Below are 12,232 nucleotides of genomic sequence, written 5' to 3' on the forward strand. Positions count from 1 at the left end.
CATAGATCGAAAACGGTAATATGTAGTGAGATCCTGTTTTCTGCTTCGTAAGAACATATTTAGTCTCTATTATTAACTCTACTAAAAGTGAAAAAGGTTCAAATCAACTACAATATCTGGTTTCAATTAATATTGATCTACATAGAGCGAAAACGGTAAAAAAATATATGGAAACGGTGAAAAAAATATATGAAAACGGTTTCTTCCAATCGACCAGCTCTCAAGTATCTCAAATGTTCCTTTCATCTATTCTTGTGATCTTCAATTGAAATATCGGTTTCATTAGTAACCTCCATAGAACAGGAATGGTAGAATCGAGAAGCTTTTTTTTCTTTTGTTTTCTATTCAGCGTTCTAGAAATAACTACTATCTTCTGTCTTCCAAAAGATATAGAAATCAATTACTTCCGGTTTTAACGTTGATGCCTATAGAATAAAAACTGTAATAGATAGCAACAAGCAGTTTTCTGCAATTTATTATACGTTCCAAGAATATATATTTCGTTCCTAGTCTAATATCTCTACTAAAACCGGAAGTGGTGGGAATCTACAACAATTTACAATTTCAATATTAAATGTGAAAATATCGTACCACAGACACCAAACTCTTTTGCGTGATGTATACGTGGCACTGCTACTTGTTTTTCAACCATTTTCTTTATCTTGTGTATAATCGTGGATTCTATTTTTTAAATAATAAAATAAATTAAACTCGAGGTCATATGTAAACTAGTTTTACAAATGATTTACCAGTAGAGCACAAATGATTTACTAGACCGCCCATTCAGCACTGTTCAAGATTGAATAAGCCAAACCGAATAGCGCATCTGAACAAGGGATTGAGTTAGGGAACCTAATATATAAGTTTAGTAGCATGAATAAAAACTACCTTAGATTTGTAATAAGGGATAAGAAATATTAAACATCTGAGAGGTTATTTTGGTTCACACAGTTACAGTTAAGACATTGATAAGAAAATAAGATAGATTGGGCTGGAGCCTAAGTTAGGATATTTTATGACAGCCAATTAGATTGAATAATCTCCAATAAAATTCATAATCTCCATTACACATTTTTGTAATGAAAGTCTTGATTCTGAGCGTGTAATGTACCATTACAGTTGACAGTAATGGCAACTTTTTTTTACGCACCCTGTACCAAGTAAATTTTTTTATTCGATTTCGGTTTAATTACACAATTTATTTACTCTCTTTACTTCAAATTAAATGTAATGAATCGAAAGGTTTCATTAGTAACCATATTCCCACTGAATAATACATTTATTTATATTTTAATTAATTGTAAATCCCATTTTCGCATATACAAGTTGAATAGTTACAAGGTTTACCATTCTGACGTCATACCGAAACATAGTTCCGTCATTGGACATAAATTTTCTTAATTTCAGACCAATGTAGAATTTAGTCAGGTACCTAATTTTTCCCTCACCCCTCTAACTAGTCCATAGTCACTTTCAGATCTGGTTATATCTAGATTTCACCAAAATTCTATTCGCTTTGTAATTTCCGCGGCTGTTAGAAGACGCCCTGATTGGTGGAATTCTCCAATCCCTGGCGTTTTCGGCGCAATGTTATCATAATAATCAAGGACGACTCTACGAGCACAGCCGTGGAAGTCAACTACGCTATACTGGCTGGTAAAGATGTGGATTTCGAGTGAAAAACAGGTAAAATTTAGACTAAATGACATCGTAAACGTCGTGTGATCAATCAGGAGCCAGGAAACCCATATTTTTGTTGAAAGAACTGTAAAACCAGGGGAAAATATCAAATACAGGGTTTGTGTTTGCAGACGCCATATTGCTCGTCTGCAAATAGACTAGCTAGAATAGACAGAGTGAAATAGTGACTTTACTTTCTTTTTCTTTCAAATTCAGTTAGGGATTAGGGAAAATACGACCTGTTTAGTGCATTTTGTTCGTGTATTAGGTAGATGTGATTTTTTTTTATTATTTAGTAAGTGCATGTACCTAGTAGGTATCCTAGCTGTAACATCAATAATCATAATGGCAGCTTAAGCTAGCGTAAAAGGGCTCCTATCCCTTTTCGAAATTGAACCAGTTCTAGCGGGGAATGGGTTAGTTATTATTTGTATTAGGGCCTTTTCCCCTCTCAGGGGAAGGGTCCCTCAATAAACCTCGTTAAGGTGCCCCCAGGGCATCAATTTTTAGCAATCATTATGTAAACAATTGGTCAGGTCAATTGGACCTAGGGTTAACTATTCTCATTTTGCCCCCATAAAGTTTAATAGAGCCAACTCTATATACCAAAAAGGAGTACTTTTCCTCAATATGCATGTAATTAAATGGTGTTTGTTTAGTTAGTAGTTTTTATGGGTAGTATCTATAGTGGTGTGAGTTCTGAGTGAGTGCATGATTTTACCATAAGGACAGTGTATTAAATATGCGCCAAATTAGTACCATTTTTCTAACTAAACATAAATAAACCAGAGTAAATATTAGAGTTTTGAGTAATAAGTACAAGTATATATTTCAGTACACGGTAAATTATGCCTCAACTACAGCGCCATCGTGCCCGTTTTCGGTAGTCAATTGTTTGTTGACATTACGACATCGCATGACTTAGTGATCTAAGTTGTTTGATTTTGGCCCCTTATTTCTAAATTACATCCCGTGGACATGGTTTTCGGTTCAGATGAGTATACATTCATATAAGATAGCATGAGATCTTACTGTACTGAAAATTACAGCTTGCTAGGTCAAGTAGCAATTGAAATATCAACTGAAATAAAGAATGCCTATTTTCTTAATACAGGTAAAGTCCATATGCTGCTACTATTTGTTTCAACATGTAGTTTCAAATTCTCTTTTCCCGTGGCTGTAGAAAATTTCCATTGTTGCTTTAGTTTTATCAGCAAATCAGAAATACATTAATCGTTGACAGTTTAACTTTCAGTAAATACACGTATGATTTTTTTAACTGAGAAGTAAATACAATTTGGGTGCTTCGAAACAGAGTCCGTGGTTCGATGAATGTTATCGTGTAGTAGTTTTAGCGTGATAGATTGTGATAATTATATATTTATTAGTGTGTAATATAAATATGTGTATGTCCTGCGTGTAAAATGTATGAAATAGGGTGTCTGTAAAATATTACTTCTCGCGAAAATGAGTAAATAATGAATGAATGTAATGATATATTAATAATATGATATAATATATGATTGAGATGGTATGACACCTATATTTAAATGGATAGGCCTAGTGTATGTTATATAGTGAGAATATGAATATGTTTACTAAAAATCTCTCGCGTTTTGACTTCTACACCAGTACATTCATCCAACCGAGTTTGCTATTTGGATAGTAAAGTATAGTTAGGAATTGTATGTTACTTCGCATTTGAGTACCTCATACTAACAGCCCCGGATCTTAAGCCTTTCAACAGATAGGGTAGCATCATGTGGGATTTACATTTAAAGGTTGACAGAAATGATAATTAAGAAAACTAACTGCTATATCCTGTGATCATCGAAAAGTACAGGTTCGGTCATTTGTACCTTTAACATTCATTGACTCTCCGAGATTTTTTTTCTTCGTTGCTTTCCTTATTTATTGTGCATTGTTCATATAGCTGACAGCTCAGTTCGGGCTATCCGATTAAATCAACCGCTTCTAAATTAATATTTATGTCATTCGCGTACCCGGACGTTGACCCATGACTCTCTTAAGTATTTTCGTTTCTTATCTCAGTTTAATTAGTTGATGGAAATTAACGACGTCCCAGACTTTGGCATGTCTGCGCAGGGTAGCCATCGGAGATGTTTGGTCACTGAAATCACCGATCCAAAATTCAGATTATTTACTTTTTTATTTTGGCAAATTACTAATTAGGGATATCTTAGCTATTATTTTACTCTAGTTTCATTACTATTCTGGACTCTCCTAGTTTCTTAGAGGTCGGATGATTTTTTTCTTTGTGAAATTCTAAATTAGCGCCTTCTCTAACCTTCCGGTGGATTCCGGGATCTCCAAGGACTCAACCGGATACAGCGAGGAGGGGAATTTCCTTAAAGCTTTCGTCTTTCTGAAAATTCCCTTGCGGGCACGGACTAGTTGTGTGTGTGAAGATAACTTTTGAGTTTACTTATTTAAGTAAACCACCCCCTTTTGGCATAAAAAGAATAACCTTCTTCTACTTCTAATCTAAAGTTTTTTTTTAATTTTTCAACCTCCCCCCCGGTTCTGAAACTCATGAAAACATACAATGTTCATATCACTTATTTCGATCGTATGTACTAACTGAGACATCGAGGGATGCAATTCGTGGAGGTATTGCAGCACAACTCAGGACCATTTTCGCGATATTAAATCCACCACGGGAGAAACTGACGAGAAGGTACACTATAATTTCAGATTCCCAGAAACTTACTTGTTAATCATCGATCGTACAAATTATACCCATTGACGACTGATTTCTGGTTTTCTTTCTATTGATTGGTCATATAGTGTGTATGTATTAGTAGTTTGGGCCCACTAGTTTCGAAGAACCTTGATTTTTTTCTTTCTCTGTATATACATCTATATATATGTACTTACATAGTCTGAAAAGTTACGTGCCTGCTCTATTTGTTGTATTTCCACCTCTTATGTCAACTTATTAAATAACACCAACTATTTCTTTATACGCGTAATTTAGTAAATTGTGAATTATTATTGATTATCGGGTTTACATATAAACTACAATGTTGCAACCTTATGAGAAAAGAAGAGAATTTTGATAGTTAGGGCTTTTGTTTATTTTGAGCCAAGCAAGCGTGAATACTTGTTGAGTGTAAAAAGGTTATGTAGAAATTAAATGTCGACGAAATATTAAGATGGATATTAAAGTGAAATTTATTATATTGAGTAATATGAGTATATATATATATGCGAGTATGTATGTAAAGGGCTCGGTATTTACCCTGGTTGTTTTAGGTTGCCATAGATTTTTGACACCCGATATTGATTAATTATTTGTGATGTAAAGTATTACCGCGTAACTTATAATTAATGACACCTTATCGATTTGTTAGTAATGTTTGTAACTATTCGTTTTTTTAATACTATGTCAAATGTTGCATGGAACAATTAGCAGGTCGTAGGAAAACAAAACCCTAATCCTTATCCTAATTTATTTTGCTAGATCATAGTGAAATCAGTAAACTACGAAACAGTGAGCCCCAGCAACAAATGCTTCTATCAGTAAACTATGAAACAAATCCTTCCCCTACGATCGGAAAACTAACTATTTTTCGTTCGTCAGTTCAGTGACTAAAACCTTTGACTCCACGATCTATACTAGAAAAAAAAATAGTGATCTTAAATTCAATGAACTGAAATTTGGTCAATAATTTAGTAATGTGAATACAGGAATATGGAAATATGTTCCCAATGTTTGGGACTGGACTGGATATTTTAAATCTCGATAAACTTTGAATATTCATACCAAGTGCGTCAAGTGACGAAATAAAAAATATATATGTAATATGAAGCAACTATTTGTCTGTAATTAAAACCAAAACGATTAAATACTCTCATGGACACCAATCATAGTGAATAAAGAGAGTTGAAAAAGAAGTTATTATCGACGTGAGAACAAAGACTCATAAAATTGTCGAAATGTCTCCTCTTGGGACACAGACTCAATAAAATGCTACTAAAGTGTTTTTTTAGAATGATTAACCAATTATATTTTTTTCTTTCTTTTTTCCGCAATGATATGTATTCATTGCACTGAATCTTAAATATATTGACCTTTGAATTTTCTTTTTTTCCCCTTTATTTTTTTGTCTTTCGTCTTTTGTCGATTTTTTTAATGTAATCCAACTTTTAATATATCTAGAAAGAGAAATGTGTTATTTGATCTTGTTGAAAGTAGCAGATTTCTGTGCATGCTTATCAAACATTCTTTTAATGTATCAAATTTTTCCTGTTATGTCAAACTACGTTTTCTTTTATTGAAATGTAATAAACGTCTATAGAAATGTAGTTAGGTTAGTTTAATTCAACTAAATACAACCTGAAGTATACATTGTCCTGTATGAAAGTGTGTGTGAGTGAAATGTAGGTTTAGTATTAAGTGCACTAATTATTATGACATATATGTGTGACACTATAATTAATGGTAGTTGGCAATTAAAGTCATTGAATGTCAATACTAACTTAATTTAAGTTGGCTCTATAAAGGAAGCAAAAAGAACCGAAGTAGCCTGACGAACGATCATCATGAGAGAACTTCGACAGTCAAAAGTTTCAATAAATAGATGTGTTACTATTTTTTCTTTCTCTGTGGCCCTTTCTAACATGCCATCAACTTCGTCGTTTGTTTTCAAATATTGGATATTAGTCTAGAACTTCTGGAAATATTGAATAAACGGTTAAATTAAACTTTCTCATCTATCTCAGAGCTAGATTGGGATAATTCGGTAGTTGGGGTTAAATGGATCTAGGTCTGGGATGTATGGGTTAACATGTGTCCTACTTTGATCACCTTAATACCAAACATTCACCCAATAGCTATTGGAAATGATCCCAATTCGATAATTATTCACTTTCCTTTACAATATTTCTAAAAAATATCCAGTAACAGTTTTTTTCTTACTTTCTCTATTTTCTTCTCTTCTTATCCCAACTTTCTCTTCTCTTCTTTACTTCTTCTTCTATTTTAATAAAACAGAAAAGGGGGTCGTGACTGGGAATTACATATATAATAAACACGGTCATGTATTTATTTTAATTTTTTTTCAGAAGTCCGATAAAAGGTTTTCTCATTTCGATCGAACCTAGTATGTTCGAAATTAAGAAATGGATAATATATTCCAATATAATTAGACATAAGCCTATCGCTTCGTGAATATTGCCCCCCCCCACTAGGGGCGAAAGGTTCCCACTCACGACTTATTCCATGCATCACAAATGTTGCAGAGGGAGCTTAGTATTCTTTCTTTCTTTCTTTCTTTTTCCTTTCTTGCCCTTTTTCTGTTTTAAGCGAAAAGAGCTAGTTGACCTTTGACCTCAAACTAGACCGGTTTGCGGTCACTTCTTGAGATTGAGACCGACCTCAGTCAAATTAGCACCCTCAAATTGCAGTTATTAATTTAAAAAAAGAAGGGACCCTGGCTACAACATTTTACTTTATTTAGATTACGTATGGATAGAAATAAGTCTTTTAGCCCGTTCTTATGTAACAGTGGGGTTATGAAGGACGGGATCTATAGTTATTGTGGGTTACAAACCACTACTCGAATTTAATACGAGAGAATTGTCCTATAGCTCGGCTCAAACCTGGGACCCCTCCCTAATTTCATAAGTAACAATTCTAAAGACTCATCCACGGAGACCATCTGACAAAGATATATTGTGCAGATCTTGCATGTACTGTACTTGTCAATATTTTAAGAATAACTTTACAAGGAGAGAGAAAAACTGCGTAAGTGAAATCAGTACAAAGTACAGAAGATATACCTTATTCCTCCAAGTTAGTTCGCAGAGTCAGAAATTTAGCCACCTAATTTAATTTGCATATAAATATAAGAAGTGAATAAATATATGAATCATTTGAGTTCACTCTGGTTCTGAACCATTTATAATATTTTATTGGTTTAAATCAATTGTTTGTTTAACATACACATGTAAATTCTAATTATATGTATTTATTTTAACTTCAATGGGAAAATAATTTTGGATTACACACAGCGGTACAGAGATGGGCACCAGTCGAACCAAAACTCGACTCGACCCGAAAATTGACTCGAGTTTCAGTCGAATCAAAGGTAATTTTCTCGAGTCGAGTTCCCAGCCGAGTCACTGTTTTTGAGGTCGAGTTTCGAGTCGAGTCGAGTTTGAAAAACAGCTCGCTCGTTCAGCTCGTTTTGACTCGTTTTGAAATCATGGCCGGATTAGACTTGAAAGCGAAAACCATGAGAAATGTAAGCAGTAGTGTGGAATACTTTTAGTGTTGCTCACGACAAGGAACACTACTTGCATATCGTCTCGTTCCGATAACAAGACGACAATATTTTTTTATAACGAGACAGCATCAAATGTCATGAGCACCAAATAAGCATAAACTGTAGTTTTTACTATCAAAGCTGAGATCTGCAAGGTCGAATTTTTTAGCTCAAGCTAAAGCTCAACCCGTGCGGTGATGTTAATCGACTCGGCTCGGTTCAACTGAGTGAACAACTCGAGCCGGCTTGGTTGAGATGAGCCATCGACTGGGTTCAATTGAGCCGATTGCTTGAGCCAGTTCAGTTGAGACGAGCCATCGACTGGCACAATGGAGCTTTTGGCCCGAGCGTCCTCGATTGGGATGAGCTACCGACTCGGCTCAGATGAGCCATCGTCTCGAGCCATCTACGTTAAAACGAGTTCATTTTGGTTGGTTTGAGTCGGCTCAACTGAGCCGATTGCTCGAGTTGGATCGTTTGGGTGAGTTGTTGGCTTGGCTCACTTCTCGTTTCGGCTCGATAGTAAATGAGCTATGAACCAAGCCGCTCAAGCTACTGACAACCCTAAACCCGAGCCGAGCAGTTTTGAACAAATTTGGCCTTCGCCCTATAACTTTTAACATTTTTTGGGTAGAGCTTGAATACTTGCTTTTCCGGAACTCAAACCCAGATCCTCGTGAACGATGTCCTTGTCTTCTGAAAACTCCTCGGCGACCGAGATCGGCAGTAAAATAGGGTTTAGTATTCAGGTGCACATCGGTTATCTTTCATGGTTAATAATAATAATAATAATAATAATAATAATAATAATAATAATAAATATTATTATTATAATTATAAGTAGTAGTAATAGTAGTAGTAGTAATAGTATCATTGATAACTATAGACTTATTTTCTATGTTGGATACTTAAAAAGAGTAACTTAAACTACACAGGATTTAGCTCAATTTAGCTCGACTCGACTCGAAACTCTATCTGAATTCGAGTCGAGTTGGAGGAAATTTTTGGAGTCGAGCTCTCGAGTGGAGTTCAAAGATGTCTACCTCCAGTAGAGTCGAATTTCAAAGAAAACTCATTCGTACCCATAACTACAGTGGAATACGTATGAAGTTCGTGACCCAAGGTCTCACTATGTATATTCACAGGGTGTTCGGAAACAACATCAAACTGCTTAGGGAAATTAATCCTTACACGAGAACATAAAATTAAAGTTACGAGTCGATGCACTAAAAACATTCTCGCTCAAATTTCTTGAGGTAAATCATATTATGCTGATGTCAAATACAACAAAACTAAGACGTTTCGGAAAACTTCAAAATATTGCAACAGTTGTTGCTTTCTTGTATCGTTACGACCAATTTTCAGTGGACGATATAACTGAAATAAGGCAATTGTACATCAAGGTTGGTCTATAGGCTTTTTCATATTTTCGTCCGAGGATTCACTTACCGAAGTTATTTCCTGACACCATGTGTACATGTTATACTTGCTTATTTTCGAGTAACAAGAACTAGAAATGTTGGAGGTTCTAGTTCCATTTATATTTATTACCATAATCTGAAAACTTTAGAAAATCGTTCACGTAGTCTAAATTATCGTGACATTACTACGTCCGTTCTTTATTAGCGTGGTTGGTTTGATGGGTTTAGAGTTTAGTGTCCCTTTTTGCACCGATGTTATAAGAGAGGTGAGCCTTCAGTGGAATCCGAATTCTCAGTGATGTGTTGAAATTTCAAGGCTTTTCCGCCGGGTATTGAACCCGAGATCTATGATACAAAGGTGCCTGAGCTAGCCACTAGACAGACGAATGGAAAGGGCTATTGTATTTTTAGAATGTTACTTACGTATGTTTATTCACATGAAAGTTGGTTCATGGCTTTCAATCCATCCTTTCTGTTGAATTTATCTTGAAGTGAAGTTGATTTTTTTAATTACATACAGAAAAACATTTAAATAGCTAATGTTGCCAGAAAAGAGAAGTAACTACCCGTCACGAATTTCAACTCCCAGTTACTAGAGGGAATTCTGTAGTTTGCATGTATGCAAACGTCTCATACAAACTTAGTGCTGCAAAGAAAAGCTAAATTTCAAAAATGATCTGTATCAAATTGTTGATCATGTTCCCTAAGGTGTATACTCCACCCCCACCCCCTATTTACTTTTGCTGAGGCAGCGTTATTACAAAGAGTTTGAACTTACTAATATGAAATTAGTGGGTAGCAATAGTTATCTAACTAGAGTTATTAGTAATGCACACATTGACGGTCTGTACCTGAGCTTTGCTTTCGCAGTATACGTCATACAGCAGGAAATCTCAAGAAGCAAATATTTTTCCATTGTGACGTTTAGAGAAAATCTTCTATCCGCTCAGCAGACACAAAAGAAAGAAATGGGATGAAGGTGGCACCCCGCGGCGTTCTACCACACCCATTGAAAATGGACTTAAGAGGGGGGAGGGAAATATCTGCCTATCAGCAGGACATCAGTTCGCGAAGATCACATTGGAACCCACAACCTTCAAAATATAGTCCATTAAAATGTTACATTCATCACTCTTGATCTACGTCATTAAGCGTGAAATTAAAACAACCATTTAATATCTGTTGCTTTTGTGTATACATATGGAAAATTTTAAATTGTTACGTACCATATTAGATATTCATGAAGTAAAATTTACATGTTATTTTATGAGGGCTGGAAAACTAGTGGCGAAAGGTATAAGATCCACCTAAGCATGCATTGGTACCTCGCATCGCACGATCCAAGTAATATTTCAGAATGTATATCATAATGCAGTAATTCAGAGAGTAGTTTGGATAGTTTTACATTTGATAAACACAGCAGAAAACAGAACGATGTTTTCAGCTATCAAAAGCTAGTTCCATTTATCAAACCTAAAGTAAGAGGGAACATTGATAATAATTTCTGTCAGTAACTACCACTGACAGACATCAGTTTCAACATCAAAAATAGATCTTACATGGTTAATAGCTAAAGCTGTGTGCCTTTATAGAGCGCTTTTACTCAATATTACTGAAAAGAAGATTCTAGAAACTATTTGAACATCTGTAGCTATTTTTCTTTTTCCAGCCATCCATCCAGCATATATATATATATATATATATATATATATATATATATATATATATATATATATATATATATATATATATATATAATATATATATATATACAACCATTGTAAGTTTTTAGGACGATTGGCACAGATAAATCAAGAGTGTGGAGCTTTGTGCAGTGATTAAGGGGTGCCATTTAGCCAAGAAATTACACTTGCAGTTTCTTGATAAGTGTGAAAATATATTTCATGAACTGGGTTCATTTCATATAACTAAAATCAAAATAACTTGTATTAGCCTATTTCTTAGATAGTGGAATCTTTGAGGCATTAGTGGAGACTGAAGTATTTGGTACTAAAGCGGTCGAAAATCCATTACAAAATAATCATTACTGTAAAGGAGTTCGTGGCATGAACATAATAACAGAATCTGTACAATGAATCCAGTTTCAACGGCTTTTTGTGAAATGTGAAAATGAAAAATACTATCCACTCTTTGATCATTCAAAATTTTGGAAACTTCGTTCAAGGATATGGATCGTATTAATGCGAACAAGAACACCGAAAATGTAGGTGGTATTCTACAGGACTTCTATATTGACTTTCTTACTTTTATCAAACAGAGTGAAGAGAACTCCAAACTTTTCGTTGTTGGAAGGTTTTTCTAAACACGTTATTCTCAATATCGAGATCCATCATTAGAGTTGATAGAAAGGGGAACTGGGGTATCCATTTATCTACATTCGGTACAGCCTTGTCTTTTTTAAAGTCAATTATGGAAGACTCAGTTTACTATGAAGATTCTTTGAAACTTCCAGATATAGTAGAGTATTTAAAAAGAAGAGCATTTGATGTTCAGCATGGAGAAAGGAAGAGCAGGATTGGTATGTATCTGGGATTGGAGATATGCTACAACAAACCAGCTAAAGGGCAGGCTGCTATTTAGGAATGACCTGGAGGAAATAGGCAGTAGGATTACAAGGCATAATCAAGCAGGTTATACTATCGAATGAAAACTTTAGACTTCCCAAAGCTTCCAATAGCATAATGTAATACAGCACTAAATATCAAGAGAACATATATACAAGGTAACTGGTGGTGCAGTCACTAGAAGATCTATGTAATAATATTGAATATGGATAAGTAGAACTTAAAACAGGATGGATTTCTCAAATTATCGCAGAAC

Source organism: Thermobia domestica, chromosome 8 (genome assembly GCF_964235325.1).
Source record: "Thermobia domestica chromosome 8, izTheDome1.hap1.1, whole genome shotgun sequence".
Classification (NCBI taxonomy): domain Eukaryota; kingdom Metazoa; phylum Arthropoda; class Insecta; order Zygentoma; family Lepismatidae; genus Thermobia; species Thermobia domestica.